General features: G+C 44.0%; 1 protein-coding gene across 2 annotated transcripts in view; it reads left to right on the top strand.

The window, feature by feature from the left end:
• hacl1 (2-hydroxyacyl-CoA lyase 1) overlaps nt 1-17,319 on the top strand; it is a 118,162-nt gene that overhangs the window by 23,415 nt on the left and 77,428 nt on the right. The window lies entirely within an intron of this gene.

Consider the following 17,319-nt stretch of genomic DNA (forward strand, 5'->3'; position numbering starts at 1 on the left):
CATAATTCGTAGGAGCAGAAGTAGGCCATTCGGCCCATCAAGCCTGCTCCGCCATTCAATGAGATCATGACTGATCTAATAATTCTCAACTCTACTTTCCTGCCTTTTCCCCATAACCCTTGATTCCCTTACTGATTAAAAACCTGTCTATCTCAGCCTTGAATATGCTTAATGACCCAGCCTCTATAGCCCTCTGCGGTAAAGAATTCCACAGACTGACTACCCTCTGAAAGAAGAAATTCCTCCTCATCTCTGTTTTAAATGGGTGACCCCTTGCTCTGAAATTATGCTCTCTGGTCCTAGACTCTCCCATAAGGGGAAACAACCTCTCAGCATCTACCCTGTCAAGCCCCCTAAGAATCTTATATGTTTCAATAAGGTCACCTCTCATTCTTCTAAACTTCAATGAGTAAAGGCCCAACCGACTCAACTTCTCCTCATAAGAAAATCCCTCCATCCCCGGGATCAACCTAGTGAACCTTCTCTAGACTGCATCCAATGCCAGTATATCTTTCCTTAGACAAGGGGGCCAAAACTGTTCACAGTATTCTAGGTGTGGTCTAACTAGTGCCTTGTATAGTTTTAGCAAGATTTCCCTATTGTTATACTTCATTCCCTTTGAAATAGAAGCCAACATTCCATTTGCCTTACCTATTACCTGCTGAACTTGTAAGCTAGCTTTTTGTGATTCATGCACGAGGACCCCGAAATCCCTCTGTGCTGCAGCTTTCTTCAGTCTTTCCCCATTTAAATAATATTCAGCTCCTCTATTCTTCCTGCCAAAGTGCATAATCTCATACTTTCCCACATTATATTGCGTCTGCCATGTTTTTGCCCATTCACTTAACCTGTCTATATCCCTCTGTAGACTCCTTGTCTCATCCTCACCACTTGCCTTCCAACGTATTTTTGTGTCATCCGCAAACTTGGTGATAGTACATTCATTTCACTCATCCAAGTCATTAATATATATTGTAAATAATTGTGGCCCCAGCACTGATCCCTGTGGCACTCCACTAGTTACAGGTTACCAAGCTGAAAATGCCCCCCTATCCCAACTCTCTGTCTTCTATTAGTTAGCCAATCCTCTACCAATGCTAATATACTACCCCCAACACCATAGGCTCTTATCTTATTAAGTAGCCTTATATGTGTTACCTTATTAAACATCTTTTGGAAAGCCAAATATATTACATCTACTGGCTCCCCTTTATCTATTCTGCTTGTTACCTCCTCAAAGAATTCTAATAAATTTGTCAGGCATGATTTCCCCTTCATGAAACCATGCTGACTCTACTTGATTATATTGTGCATTTCTAAATTCTCTGCTATTACATCCTTTATAATAGACCCCAACATTTTCCCAATGACAGATGTTAAGCTAACTGGCCTATAGTTACATGTTTTTTGTCTCCCTCCCTTTTTTGAATAAGGGTGTTTACATTGGCAGTTTTCCAATCCTCTGGGACTTTTCCAGAGTCTAAGGATTCTTGGAAGATTACTGCTAGCGCATCTACTATCTCTGCAGATATTTCCTTTAATATCCTAGGATGCAACCCATCAGGTCCAGGTGACTTATCGGCCTTTTGCCCCATTAGTTTCTCTAGTACTTTTTCTCTAGTGATAGTTATTGTATTTATTTCCTCCCCCTTTTTGCCCCATGATTATTCAGTATTTTTTCTATGCTGTTAGTGCCTTCTACTGTGAAGACTGATGCAAAGTCTTTATTTGACTCCTCTGCCATTTCCTGGTTCCCCAATATTATTTCCCGAGACTCATTCTCTAAGGAGCCTGTATTGACTTTGGCCTCTCTCTTCCTTTTTATATATTTAAAGAAGCTCTTACTGTCCATTTTTATATTACTTGCTAGTTTACCCTCTAAGTTTATTTTCTCCCTCTTTATTATTTTTTTGGTCATCTTTTGTTGGTTTTTAAAACTTTCTCAATCCTCTGGCTTACCACTGATCTTTGCCACATTGTGTGTTTTTTCTTTCACTTTGATACTACCCTTAATTTCCTTGATTAACTATGGTTGGTTTATCCCCTTCCTACAATCCTTCTTCCTCACTGGGATATGTCTTTGTTGTGAGTCATGAGCTATTTTCTTAACGCCAGTCATTATTCATCAACTGTCTTTTCTGCTAAACTCCTTTCCCAGTCCACTCCAGCCAACTCTGCCCTCATTCCTTTATAATTACCCTTATGAGGACTCTGGGTCTATACTCGATGGAGTTTAGAAGGATGAGGGGGATCTGATTGAAACTTACAGAATACTGAAGGCTTGGATAGAGTGGATGTGGGGAAGATGTTTCCATTAGTAGGAGAGACTAGGACCCAAGGGCACAGCCTCAGAGTAAAGGGAAGACCTTTTAGAACAGAGATGAGGAGAAACTTCTTTAGCCAGAGAGTGGTGAATCTATGGAATTCATTGCCACAGAAGGCTGTGGAGGCCAGGTCATTGAGTGTATTTAAGACAGAGATAGATAGGTTCTTGATTGGTAAGGGAATCAAAGGTTACGGGGAGAAGGAGGGAGAATGGGGTTGAGAAACTTATCAGCCAAGATTGAATGGCGGAGCAGACTCGATGGGCCGATTGGCCTAATTTCTGCTCCTATGTCTTATGGTCTTATGTAAGTTTAGCACAGTTGTTTCTGATCCAAGTTTCTCACTCTCAAACTGAATGCTAAATTCTACCATCTTATAGTCACTGATTCCTAGGGTATCTTTTACTCTGAGATTATTTATTAAACCTGCCTCATTACACATTACACATTACCAGATCCAAAATAACCTGATCCCTGCTTGAATCCATAACATATTGTTCTAGGAAACTGTCCTGGATACACTCTATGAATTCTTGCTCATGACTACCTCTGCCAATTTTATTTTCCCAATCTGCATGGAGATTAAAGTCACCCATGATTAATATACTCTCAATAACATCAACAAGAGTGAAATTTATATATAAAATGCCTTTTATGTAATAAAGCAGTCCAAAGCACTTCACAGGAGCATTATAAAACAAAATATGACACTGAATCCCATTAAGGAGATAGTGGGACAGATTACCAAAAGTTTGGTCAAAGAGATATGTTTTAAGGTTTGTTTTCAAGGAGAAAAATGAGCTAGAAAGGTGGAGAGGTAGAGAGAGAGAATCCCAGAACTTACAGCCTTGGCAACTGAAGGCCTAGCCACCAATGGTGGAGTGATTCAAAATGAATATGCTCAAGTGGCCAGACTTAGAGGAGCACAGATATCCCAGAGGGTTATGGGGCTGGAGGTAATGAGGGACTGAATGAATGAAGGTTTTGGCAGATGAGCTGAGACAGGGACAAAGTTGGATAATGTTACGAAGGTGGAAATGGCGAGCCTAGCTGATGGCATTAAATGTGGTTAGAATTTATTCTAGGTCAACTATGGCACCAAGATTGCGAACAGACTGGTTTCATTCTGGACTGTTGCTAGGGAGAGGGACGAAGTCGGTTGCTAAAGAATGGAGATTGGAGTGGGGACCAAAAAGAATGGCTTCGGTATTCCCCATATTTAATTGGAGGAAACCTTTGCCCATGCAGTACTGAATGCTGCATAAGCAATCTGATAGTTTAGCGACAGTGGAGTCGAGAGAGGTAGTGGTGAGATAGTGCTGAATGTCATCAGTGTACATATGAAAACTGACATTGTGGTTTTGGATGATGTCACCGAGGAGCAGCATGTACATGAAAAATAGGAGGGGCCAAGGATAGATCCTTGGCAGCCACCAGAGCTAACAGTGCAGGAGTGGGAAGAGAAGACATTGTAACTGATATTCTGACTATTGTTGTGGTATCTTTGACAAACGAACCACAAGAGACTCAGGTACAAGTCACGATCGATTATTTGAGCAATTGCAAGGAGAGAACCAGCAAAGCAGCTTGAGGTAGCACTCTGCTAAATTACAAGTATTCAGCATATTTATACATGACAGGTCACACACAAGGACATTGTTCAAATTCCAATCTCGTCAGGTTTACACTAAGCAGGTATCTCTGGTTCCAGGTACATACATCCCGTTTCACCCAGGCAGAGCCTTTCCCCCTATCTGAGCTGGTACCAGCTGTCCTTTCCTTATCCGTTGAAGAGCACACTTAACCTATCTTGTTTTGTTCTCTGTTTCCAGTCTGGCTCCCAGGACCTTTCTGGTGAATGCAGGCCCTAAGGGTGTGCAAAGTTCATCTGGTAACCTTTAACTGTCAATGTACTTGATGGCATGACTGTCTGGGTTTTTAAGTAATTCCCTTTCAATAAATTCTTACTGTATTCCCCCTAACACTATGATTAGATGGGTGAAAATGGAACCAGCTGAGTGTAGTCCCATTCAGCTAGATGGCAGTGGAGAGGCGCTGGAATAGGATGGTGTCATCAACTCTCTCTAGTAGTCCCTTGAAGCAAGGAGGACACTTGCCACACAGCAGAGCCCTTGGCAAGAGCTTGTGTGTGGAGTCTTTTAACATGAGGAGGGCGTTGCGCTGCAGCTACTACACAGTTCCGACATTGCTGACCAGAAAACTCTCCTGCTTTTATTGCCTGCTATAGGCGTATTGGGAGGATTTGCAGGTTGATGATCAAACTTTTTGGTCGTGCTTTGAACACACTTTCTGTGGTAATCTTGAACCCGAAGTTTCTAGCTTAGAGGTAGGGCGCTACCTACTGCACCATAAGACCATGGGTAGTTAACTATGTCAAAGGTTGCAGACAGGTTGAGAAGGGCGAAGTGCGATAGTTTGCCTCTGCCATAGGATATCATTTGTGACTTTGTTAGGCACCATTTCAGTACTGTGGTAAGGACGGAAATCTGATTAGAAGGGTTGAAATATGGCCTTCCGGGAAAGTTGGGCATGGAATTGGGAGGCGGCAAAATATTCAAAGATGTTAGAGAGGAAAGGGAGGTTGGATTTGGGGTGGTAGTTTGCTAGGACAGAGAGAGTACGAGTCTTCCCTTGGCATGGCTGTAGCTGTTTTTCTATTTAAAATGCTTCCTATCATGTTGCTCGTGCCTTCTGCACCCTGGTGAGATTCACACAGATTGGGAGATCTATGCTCTGGCTGTTATAGGCAGAATAGAACATTGAATTGCTGCTTAATTGCTATTTAACATGTTTAAATATCCGAACCCTTACTTTCAAGAAAGTTTCCTGCTCGCTTTGGAAAGCACACTTGGCAAACGCTATATCAATGATTTCCTGGCCCAATTCTTGCTCCGATTTTGAAAGCAGAAACAAAAAATCCATCAGCAATGCAGTGGGTTAAAAGTTCAGTTGACTCTGTCTGGTGACCTTCTTATTCTCCATATAGATACGTTGATGATACCTTCCATCCTGCCAGTATTGCTGAACGTAGGCATCACTTTCTTTCTGCTTGTGTGCATTCTAGGCTGGAGGGATCCCCACGTGCATTTACTGAAACAAGTGTTACCATTGCTCGGAGCAGCCCATATACCTTTATCTCTATGTCACCCTGCAGCGTAAGATGGCCCTTGATGTCACATGAGATTCCTATCAAATGATGAAGAGTTGTGTGGCTTGCAATACCATTTGCAGATCCTGTATAAACAGCAAGACAAAACGTCTAACCATTGAATAACTGTTGCTCTTTCTCACTCATGGAATAAATATTGTGCTGACTTACACTGAGAGTTGTAAGTTAATTGTTGCTGTAAGTCACGCTGTAAAATTGCTGCTCTTTAAGCAGCTCAGGTGTCAGACCTGTGCTTTATTATTTTGTATTAAAATTCCTGTAGTAGAGAGGGAGACCATTTCATTAGGTAAATTGCTGACTGGAGGCTGCTTTACTAATAGAAAGAGTTACCTTTTATAGAACCGGTTAACAGTCCAAAACTGAACAAGCTTCTCTATAGCCAGAATTTTATGTCCTGCAAGCAGGTGTTGGACGAGCGTTCCAACATCTTGGCGCACTCACATGATATTTTGCTCAGTTGGCATGTGCAGCAGTCAGAAGCGCGATCGCTGATAATTAAGTGTGCAAATTAAGCCCATTAATGATGTAATTAACAGCGATTTTACATGGACCCTGTCCACATTTGCGGTTGATGGACCGGCCATTCTCCCAGGTGGCATTCACATTTTTGCTCGAACCTCCATCCAGGGCAGGATGAAATCTCCAGGGGGAAATAAAATAAAAAGATATCTGGGGACTATTGTTTTATGAGGTATTCTTTCAGGTGCTTGATTCTGCTGTATGGACATATTTTGCAGCATTCTTGTCGTTTCCTTCATTCTGTAGAGGTCTGCAGCTCCCTGGAGCAGCAGTCTGTCTTCAGGGAGCTCACCCAGAGTGCTCACCCGCACCCTCAGTTAGGTCGGCACCTGCCCCCCACTCCGGCAGGGCTGAGCATTTCAGCACACATTGATCTGCCAGCCAGCGTGAAATCGCAGTCGGGGGCCGATCGCGGCCCATTTCCCATCCGCTTCTGGGCCCACTGATCGCGCACACCCGACGAAGGAAAAATTCAGGCCTATGACTTACAGGCGCCCAACACTGACCTTGGGTTAAAGCTGCAGAACTGTGCTACTAGTTGGTCAGCATGCCTCTTGCACCAGGAAGCCTTGTTTTTTTTTTTCCGGCATTTTTAAAATTCAGATGCTGGCAAATAATTCAAAGGGCACCCTATCTCTCCAAGGAACTATTAAAATATTACACATGCTTCAAGGGATATCAAGATTATTAAATGCGAGTTTTCCACACCTTATTGATTTGTAGCACTGCAAACTCCCACTCTAATTTCAATGACCACTTTGCCTGAAAACAGGTATTAATCTGTCAAAATTTCTACAATAAGAATAATGCTGTATAACTCTTCGACTTACATGATACTATTCACCTGTAACAATGTATATAATAATTAAAACTAAGCCAAATATGGGAGATTTAGAAATATATATCTTTGCTCTGCTCTTTTATCTTTTGAGATGAGTGAAACTCTACTCAAATCATTCCTGATTTATTCATGTTCACTGGAGGTGGAGGAGGTGAGCAGAACCCAGGAATGTTACATTGCTATAATTCTTCAGGGTAGTATTTAAATATATCGTGAGTAAAATACATCTGTGCAGTTTATTCAAAAATGGGTAAAGTTTTATTGATTGGTTATTATCTGAAATCACTCTATGGCCGTAATTTTCCATGCCCGTTGGCGTCGGGCGTGTTTGGTGGCATGAGCGGACAATGTGGCGAGAAGGCCAAAAACCTGTTTCACAAAGTTGTGAAACCAGTTTGCAATCGTCCGCTCTGCCCATCTTGGTGGCCTGTCTTCCTGTCGTCGAACGTCAGGAACCTCATTGTAATGCGTCTGCATGTCATTATAGGCTCAGCTCACCGGAATTATGCCCCCCACACTGGACCATCCGAGCACGTCAGCGTGATTGCATGCCAACATGTTTCACAACAGAATATATAAGCCGTGCACTCGGCTGGCTGCACTTTGAGGGGAACTCTGAGGTGAGTGCACAGTAAGGTTGCACAGTGCTTGCCAGGGCCGCCTGTTGGACTTCAAGGTGGAGTTGACTTGGGGGGGCAAGGGCTGCACTGTAAATCAAGGCAACTTGGGGGGTAGGGGGCAAGTACTGCACTGTAATTGATGGTAGAGCACAAGCATATACGGGGTGTGGGGAGGGAAGTGGCCACGCATCAGGGAAACCTTGTATATAGTGGCCATTCCTCCGCAGCTGAGACAGTTCAAGCGCAGCCAGATTGGATTCAGGCCTCGAGCTTATCTGCTCGCTCAAGCAATGCAGAGGCATCAAAGTGCCACCTAGTGCTCCTGAACTTTTCACCTGTCGGGCACTGACAACAAACTAACGAGTGTTTTAGTGGAATGCAGAACAGTTGGATGATGGGGCACATTGTACAATCTCCTTGCTAAAGCTGGCCATAGAGCAATCACTGCTGGAGGCTCACAGCCCCTTGCAATGTCATCATCCTGATTTGGACCAGTCTCCCCCAAGGTTCAAGCTAACAGTGCAGCCTTGCAGTGTGGGTTTGGAGAATGCCTGCGCCTGAGCTGAGAGCACAGCATGTAGTCCAGTGGGCAAAGCTGCCACCAATCGGTCAGGTGGAGTGGGGTGGGGGAAGATGGGGTTTCGGGCAGTCATGCAGCGCACTAATCTCTGGCCATCAAAGTGGTGGCCAGCTCTCTCCTGGATGCATTAAGAGGCCTTCAGACTTAACCAAGAAAGGTTCTTAGTACACCCATGTTAATCCACACTCCTACAGGAGGAGCATGGAGCCTGGTGAACTAGCCGTATTCCCCATGGTTAGCAGAGAGCAGAGACAAAAGAGAAGAGAGCAGTGGAGGTGCCTGGCTAGGCAGAGGGGGGATCAGCATCCTCAGGAAGAAGAGGCAGCTGGAGCTCCTGCACATGCTGCTGAAAAGCCACAGTGAGCTATTGCTGGTCGGCGCCTAGCTAGACCCCAGGGTCTATAGATGCTGCCTTTCATTCCTGCAGATGACTGAAGACCTGTGTCGCTGAAGACTGCGCATGTCTAGGGAACTGGTCGGTCTCATCTACCAGCTGCTGCAGGTTTGGCACCACAAGGACATGGAGGGCATTTGCTGCTAGTGGCCCGGAAAGTGCTAGTGGTGCTTAATTTTTACACCACTGGTTCCTTTCAGGGCTCCACAGGTGATCTCTGTGGGATCTCACAAGCCTCCACCCACAAATGTATCCATGAGGTCATGAGTGTCATCTTCGTGAGGGCAACAACTTTGTGCATTTCGCCCAGGACCAAGAGAGCAAGGAAGCAATGGCGCTGGGATTTGCCCAGATCTCAAGTTTCCCACAGGTGTAGGGTGCCATTGACTGCACTCACGTGGCACTCAGATCTCCGTGGCAACAAGTGGTCAACTACATCAACCGCAAGGGCTTCCATTCACTGAATGTTCAGCTGGTGTGCGACCACGACAAATGCATCCTGCAGGTCTGCGCATGACTCCTATACCCTTAGCAGGTCTCAGATCCCTGATGTCTTCCAGAGTCCACAGTGGCTGCAGGGTTGTCTCCTCAGGGACAAGGGCTACCCTCAGAGGACGTGGCTGATGCCACTTGTACTGTGGCCTCAGACTGCAGCAGAGTGACAGTGTAATGAGGCTCATGCTGCATCTCAGTGAAGCAAACCATCAGGATGCTGAAAATGAGGTTCTGGTGCCTGGACTGGTCTGGTGGAGCCCTGCAACACAGTCTGCAGAGGGTGTCATGCCTCGTCGTCGCCTGCTGTGCCCTTTACAAACTGGTGCTGCAATGGGCCGAGGAGGAGATGGAGGAGCTTCATGTCTCGTTCGATGAGGAGGATATCGATGGGGATGAGGGTGAGGAGGTCCTCGAAGGCAACGATGAAGGCAATGGGGCCATCACACTGGCCAGATGAGGCAGGCATGCTCAGGGGGCCCTCAAAACTGCTAGATTCATGGAGGATGATGATGACATGCAGTGAGGAGACACCATAGATCCTCACATTTCACCTATGAACGGTTGACTCCACTCTCTGTGATAAGGCTCCTGTCATGGAGACGCAGCGAAGACCCTAATAGCCGCTCGATTCCAGGAGGATGATGACAACATGCAGTGAGGACACTCCATAGTTCTTCACATAGCCTCTGTGAATGTCTGACCCCTGTCTGGCCAAGGACAGCTCGCTTGTGCTCTGTGATCAGGGTCATATCATGGAGATGCAGCCATGAAACTTTAAATGATCCTTTGTCAGCCTTCAGCACCTGAACCCGTCAGGAGCACAGCGTCACTGTTCACAGATACTGAAGAGATGGGGTCCAGTCCCACCTTAAAGGTGCTGAGAGCACACAGAGAGAATGAGAGAACTCTGGTGCCTGCCCACTACATTCTGGCAGCAATGACCAGCACCACTGAGGTGCAGGAATCAGAATGTGTCCAGTGAGTGTGAGGCTGGACCATCACTTTGGTCTGATGGCTGCACAAAGCACAGAGAAGAGGCCCTGGACTGAGACACCTGTCTTTATCTTGTGCAGAAAGGTTTCACATCTGATTGATGCAAGCACTACTTATCAGAACAAGGAGCCATAGGCAAGGAGACATTCTTGGGAATTTATTTACAATAGTGCACATTATGTACAAGTGATTGACACCCATGCCCAGGCTGTGCAACTATATCTTTTTAACCTTCCTAACACTGATGCTCAGCCAGCTCCTGTCCCCTTTGCAGCACCAGGTTGTAAAGGACGCAGCAGGTGACGATGATGTGTGACACCCTCTGTGAACTGTATTGCAGAGCTCCACCAGGCCAGTCCAGGCACAGGAACCTCATTTTCAGCATCCTGATGGTTTGCTCCACTGAGATGCAGCATGAGCCTCATTATATCTTCGCCCTGCTGCAGTCTGAGGCTGCCACACAGGTGTCTTGGTGCTCCCCGCACATCCACAGCAGAGGTGGAGGCAGCCTGCTGACTGGGACATTCTGTCGATGATGAACTTGGTGGGCATCCTCTGGGGGGCTGAGACCTGGAGCGCCTCAGCCTGCTTTTGGGGTCCTGTTGTGTGGCCGTGGCACCCTCCTCAGCCTGTGGAGCTGGAGCTGCTGAGGTCAGAGGAAAAAGGGATTCCGATGGACCAGAAACTCCCGGAGTCACCTGGGTGGATGGCCATGGGAAGTCGAGCTGCTGACCCTCCTCGCTATGGGTGCCCGACGAGCCTTGGATGATTTCTTGAGGAGAAGGGGAAGCTGGAGTGAGATCGAGCTGCCCTTCACCCCTCTCACGTTGACACTGTTGGAGCCAACTATGGCTTCAGCGATAGAGCCCATGCAGCAGCGCAGGACCAATGTCCTGGACCAAGGTACCAGGATGAGATGAGATGTATCCAAGGGTACTGAGGGAAGTGAGAGTGGAAATTGCAGAGGTACTAGTGATAATCTTCCGGTCTTCCTTAGATGCAGGGGAGGTGCCGGAGGACTGGAGAACTGCAAATGTTATGCCCTTGTTCAATAAGGGGTGCAAGGATAAAGCTGGCAACTACAGACCAGTCAGTTTGACCTCTGTGGTAGGGAAACTTCTGGAAATTATGCTATGGGATAAAACCAAAAATCACTTAGACAAATGCAGGATAATTAAGGAAAGCCAGCATGGATTCATCAAGGGAGAATCATGTTTAACTAACTTGCTGGAATTTTTTGAGGAGGTAACAGAGAAGATTGATAAAAGAAACACTGTTGATGTGGTGTATATGGATTTTCAAAAGGCATTTGATACCAGTGCTACACAACAGACGTTGCTTGTGATTGGTGTCCTGTTATTCTGCCATGTGATCAAACTTTAATCTAAATCTATAACTAAGCTAATCATCCAGCGTAGTACTACCAGAACACTGCAGTGTTGGAAATGCTGTTCTTTGAATAATATGTAAAACTGAGGTGCTGTTTGCCTGTTTATTGAATGGCTTGGCTCTCAAAGGAAAGCAGGCAGATGTCTGATGTCCTGGCCAACATTCTTCCCAACCCAAAGCACCAAAAAACAGATTATCTGGCCATTTAGCTCACTGCTGTTTGTGGATGTTGCTGACATATGTGCCTCCTCAGCAATGTACCCCAACAGTAATTTACTTTGTGAAGTACTTTGGGATCTTTAAACAGAAACAAGCACCATTTAAATGCATGGGGTTTCTTCATTCTTCCTGTGTCTGTCATTGTGCTATACTTCCCTAAAGCCTTTGTGAAAATTTATTCATAAGAAGAAAATGTGTTTTCCCTTTGGTTTATTTTCTTTATTTAACACCTGATAATCCCATACAATCGCTCACTAGTAGTTTATAGTCTGATGCATCATTGGGTTACATTGTATACTATTAGTAAAACCTAAGGTGAGGAGTGTGGCTTATCCTGGGACAGGGGAGGGGATTGAACATCAAGTACAGAATTGTAATATTACATCTATTAGACTTCAAGAGAAAGTGGAATTTTCCTTACAGTCAAGTAATTCGGATAACAGACTCAACACAGATAAAATAGATTTGTTACTTAATTCAGGACGTTATATACCGAGTTGTGACAATCTACTTTATAATTTTACACAATATACTCTAAATTATCTCCAGGTGAGACCTCTTGTTAGTAGCTTAACCACTGCCTGTTAGCTCAATTTGCAATGAAATCTCTCTGTTTAATAGCGACAACAACATGTGGAATTTGATAGTATATATTCTGAGAGAATTTATTTTCTTGAATTTGATTTCCATATTGTATCTGGGAGATTTTTTTGCTGATCTGAAAATTGAGAAAGTCCATTTTTTAAAAAAATGTGTGATGATACTGGCCATTCACACATATCACATTGTCTGCTTTGTACCAATCCTTCCCTTCTTCTTTCCACTTTTAGCAGTAGGTGGCAGCAGTATTCTGAATTATGCTCTGCACCACTGTGTCATGCTGGGAGCTGTAGTCTGTTACCTTGTTGGGTCTCCTGTCAAAAGAAGAATGGTGCAAGTTCCAGTAAGGTAACAAAACACAAACTCCAGGTCCCAAAGGGAGGGGAAGACATGTGGAGAGAGACACAGACATTTCAAACCAAAGGTCAAAATTGATTTTAGAATGAGCAAGTTGACAAATTTATTCTGATTTCATTGTTAATGGATTTTAAAAAAAAATTATAAGTCCTTGTCACTCCGCATGCTCAACTTTCCTGGAACTCCATGTTTGGATCCCTCCAATTAGGTTTCTGCCCCAGCGACAGTACTGAAATGGCTCACAACAAAGCCATAAAAGACATCCTATGTGACTATGATCTTGTTAATCTATGCCCCCTCAGCCCTGTCGATCTGTCTGCAGCCTTTGGCATGGTTGACCATACCATCCTTTTTCTATGCCTCTCCTCCATTGACCAGCTAAATGGGACTTATTCACCTGGTTCCATTCTTAGCTATACAACTATAGCCAAAGATCTCACTGCAATGGGTTTACTTTCTGCTCATGAACCGTTACCTCTGGATTCTTCTAAGTATCTTTGACAGCTCCTTTTTCTTAACATCCCCCTCGGCAGCATCATCCGAAACACAACATCAGGTCCCACATGTACCCTGATGACACTTAACTCTGCCTCACCACCTCTCTTTTTCTAAGTCATCAGACTGCTTGTCTGACATCTGGTACTATTGAGTATGTGTTTAAAATGTAACTGATGAAATGTTTTGAGTGCAGTTAAAATGCATTTAAATTGCTCCTTTGTGTTGCTCATTGCAAGACACACACTAAATATGATACTTTGCATCTGTTTTTATGAAAGAAGGTGCTGCCAAAGTCATGGTGGAAGAGGGTGCATTGAGATACTTGGTAGACTAAAACTTGAAAAAGAGGAAGTACTAGAAAGACTTGTACTTAAGTCACCATGACTGGAGGTGATGCTTTTGAAGATATTGGGGGAAGCAAGGCTGGAAATTGCAGTGATGCTAACGATAATCTTCCAATCCTTCTTTGATATGGGATTAGTATCAGAGAACTAGGGAATTCTACATGTTTACTGCCTTGTTCAAAAAAAGGCATCAAATTAAACCCTGCAACTGTAGGTCAGTCAGTTTAACCTCATTGGTGGGAAAGCTTTTAGAAACAATAATCTTGATCAAAATTAACAGTCACTTGGTCAAAGGTAGATTAATTAAGGAAAGCCAGCACAGATGTTTTTAAGGTAAACTGTGTTTGACTAACTTGATTTGAGTTTTTGATGAGTAAATTGAGAGCGTTGATGGGGGTAATGTGTATATGAACTTCCAAAAGGCATTTGATAAAGTGCCAAGTAATAGGCTTGCCATCATTGTCGAAGCCTATGGAATAAAAGGGACAGCGGCAGCATGAGTACAAAGTTGGCTGCATGACAAAATACAGTGAGTGGTGACAAATGCTTGTTTCCCAGATCAGGTCAGAGGCTGGGAATTCTGTGGCTAGTATGTCACCTCCTGATTCCCCAAAGCCTGTCCACCATCTACAAGGCACAAGTCAGGAGTGTGATGGAATACTTTCCACATGCCTGGATAAGTGCAGCTTCCACAACACTTAAGAAGCATGACACCATCCAGGGCTAAGCACATCACTTGATTAGCACCCCATCCACTACTTAAATACCTACTTCCTCCACCACTGACACACAGTGGCAGCAGTGTGTACCATCTATAAGATGTACTGTAGCAACTTGCCAAGTTTCCTTCGACAACACCTTCCAAATTTGTGACTTCTTCCACCTAGAAGCTCAAGGGCAGCAGACACATGGGAACACCACCACCTGCAAGTTCCCCCCCCCCCCACAAGTCACGCACTGACCTGACTTGGAACTATGTCGCTATTCCTTCACTGTCACTGGGTCAAAATCCTGGAACTCCGTTCCTAACAGCACTGTGGATGTACTTGCACCAGATGGACTGAAGCGGTTCAAGAAGGTAGCTCACCACCACCTTCCCAAGGGCAATTAGGGATGGACAACAAATGCTGGCCTAGCCAGTGATACCCACATCCCACAAAAAATTAAAATAAAGGGAGGTTATACAGTGGGATTCCCCAGAGATCAGTACAAGGATCGCTGCTTTTCTTTGTGTTTATTAACGATTTAGAATTACATGTACAGGCCACAATTTCAAAATTTGCAGGTGACACAAAACTTAGAAGCATTGTGAACAGCAAGAATGTTAGTGATAGACTTTATGATCATGGGTGAAATGGGCAGTCATAGGTCAAGTGAAATTTACTACAGAGAAGTATGATGTGGTACATTTTGGAGTATAAAATAAAGGGTACAATTCTAAAGGAGATGCAAGAACAGAAAGTCCTGGGGATATAAGTCCTGAAAATGTTGAAGGTGGCACGGTAGGTTGAGAAAATGGTTAAAAGACTTACACGTTTGCGTGCAAAAAAATCGCCCAGTTTCCTTTATTGCTCCCCAAATCACCGATAGATATTATATTAGAATTAAATCCTTTTGTTAGGGTGTTCATTTCCAAATTATATTCTCTAATCTTTTCACTACACTGCTTTCTACCTTAAGAACTCTTTGGGAGCAAGGTTTTGATTCATACTTATCAGAAGATAACTGGAAGTCCACTCTCTCTTGTGTACATTCCTCATCTGTATGTGCATGACATGGGTTTCTAAAATTTTAAATTCTCCATCATATCCATCTATCCAAGGTGAAATTATCTAAGATTTATCCAAATTTTGATCCAGCCTGTGATAAATGTCATACTGCCCCCAGCTTCTCTAATTCATATGTACTGGTCGTGTCCTAAATTGGCTTTGTTTTGGACAAAAGTTTTTGATCACTCTCACATATTTTCAGTAGCAACATTGAACCCTCTCCTATTACAGCACTCTGGAGTGGAACCAAATGGTATCCCTCTTACAAAAATTCAGACTGATGCACTCGCCTTTTCAACATTATTGGCTAGACGTATTATTCTATTAAATTGGAATCAGGACGAGATTGAGCTGAATATTGCCAAAGTTAGAGGAGAAGGTGGAAAGGAGTCAGGGAAGTCAGTAAACCGCTCACAACTGGCATAGTTGTGAGAGGAAATTTACAGCGGGAGAGACGATATACGTGAAAAACTTCGGGGAAGGCCCAAAGTGGTTACCGGGTGAAATAAGTGTGGTGACTGGACCACTATCTTACCACATGGAGGTGGAAGGCCGGGTCATTTGTAAACACGTGGACCATTTAAAGAAAAGAGAGACAAATCAAGATTTGGTTCCACCAGTGATCATGACCGGGTCTGTATTTCCTGTTGAGGATACTCAACCCAGGACTGACATGTCTGAAATCCCTGTAAGAGTCGAGGATACAAAACTGTCCGTGCCCACCGAAGCACCTGATGTTCAGGCAACTCTGGAAAAGGAGGTTCCTGACAAAGAGTCTGAAGTTTTGGAGCTGCAACGTTCCACACGTACCAGGAAACCACCTGAAAGACTGAACTTGTAAATTCCTTACCCAGTGTAAATATTATGTTGTCTTCAAAAATATGTACTTGTAAATATAATATGTATAGCTGAGTTAAAGGGGGAGAAATGTCGTAATTATGGTTAATCTGGTGGGCACCTAGAAGGACAAGGGCAGCAAATAGACGGGAACACCACCACCTGGAGGTTCCCCTCCAAGAAACTCATCATCCTGACTTGGAGATATATCGCAGTTCCTTCACTGTCCCGCTGGGTCAAAATCCTGGAACTCCCTTCCTAACACCACTGTGGGTGTACCTACACCACATGGACTGCAGTGGTTCAAGAAGGCAGCTCACCACCACCTTCTCAAGGGCAACTAGGGATTGGCAATAAATGCTGGCCCAGCCAGTGAAGCCCACATCTCGTGAATGAATTTTAAAGAATAATACTTTGAGAATAATACTTGTTAGGCAAGATCACATGATCACATGAGTGCAGAGCACTTCCCTGCAGACATCATGCTGGGCGGGCCTTAATTGGGAGCACCATTCGGAAACGCGCCCGCTCATCAGCTTCCCCACCGACAAGGGGAAAATTCTGCCCAACGTTTCCACCCAAGAAGTGTCTGCAGATCAACTCGATCACTAATAGCACAACTGGGCCAACCTAGAAAAACTTTCTGAAAACTGACCTTAATTGGGTTGCCTGTATTATATCAGCTGAAACTATATCTGATTGTTGTCGATTTTCTTATTATTTATATTTTTGGGGGTTTGGGGAGGGTTTTTTTCCTCCTTCCTTTTTCTTTTTCTTCCTCCTACTTCTCTTTTCCTTTCTTTCTCTTTCTCTTCTGTATGTAAGTGTTATTATTTGTATGTAATAGCATGTAATTATTGCTCTACTGTAAATTTTTAAAAAAGACTTACAAGATCCTGGGTGTTTTAAATAGCAGCAGAGTACAAAAACAAAGAAGTTATGATGAACTTTTATAAAACTCTGCTTCAGCCTCAACTGGAGTATTGTGTCCAACACTGGGCTTCGCTTAGGAAGGATGTGAAGCCTGTAGAAGAGTACAGAAAAACTTGCGAGAATGGATCCAGCGATAGGGATTTCAGTTATTTGGATCGATTGCTGAAGCTGGGGTTGTTCTCAGTGTTCAAAATCATGGGGTTTTCTGGACAGAGTAGACAGAGAGAACCTGTTCCCATTGGTGGAAGGGTCAAGAGGACACACAGTGATAGGCAAAAGAATCAAACGTGATGTGAAGAGAAGCTTTTTTTAACACACCGAGTGGTTAGAATCTGGAATGCACTGTCTGAAGGATGATGGAGGCAAGTTCAAATGTGGCTTTCAAAAGGGAATTGGATAAACATCAGAACAGAAAGA

This window comes from Carcharodon carcharias, chromosome 3 (assembly GCF_017639515.1).
Source record: "Carcharodon carcharias isolate sCarCar2 chromosome 3, sCarCar2.pri, whole genome shotgun sequence".
Taxonomy (NCBI): Eukaryota; Metazoa; Chordata; class Chondrichthyes; order Lamniformes; family Lamnidae; genus Carcharodon; species Carcharodon carcharias.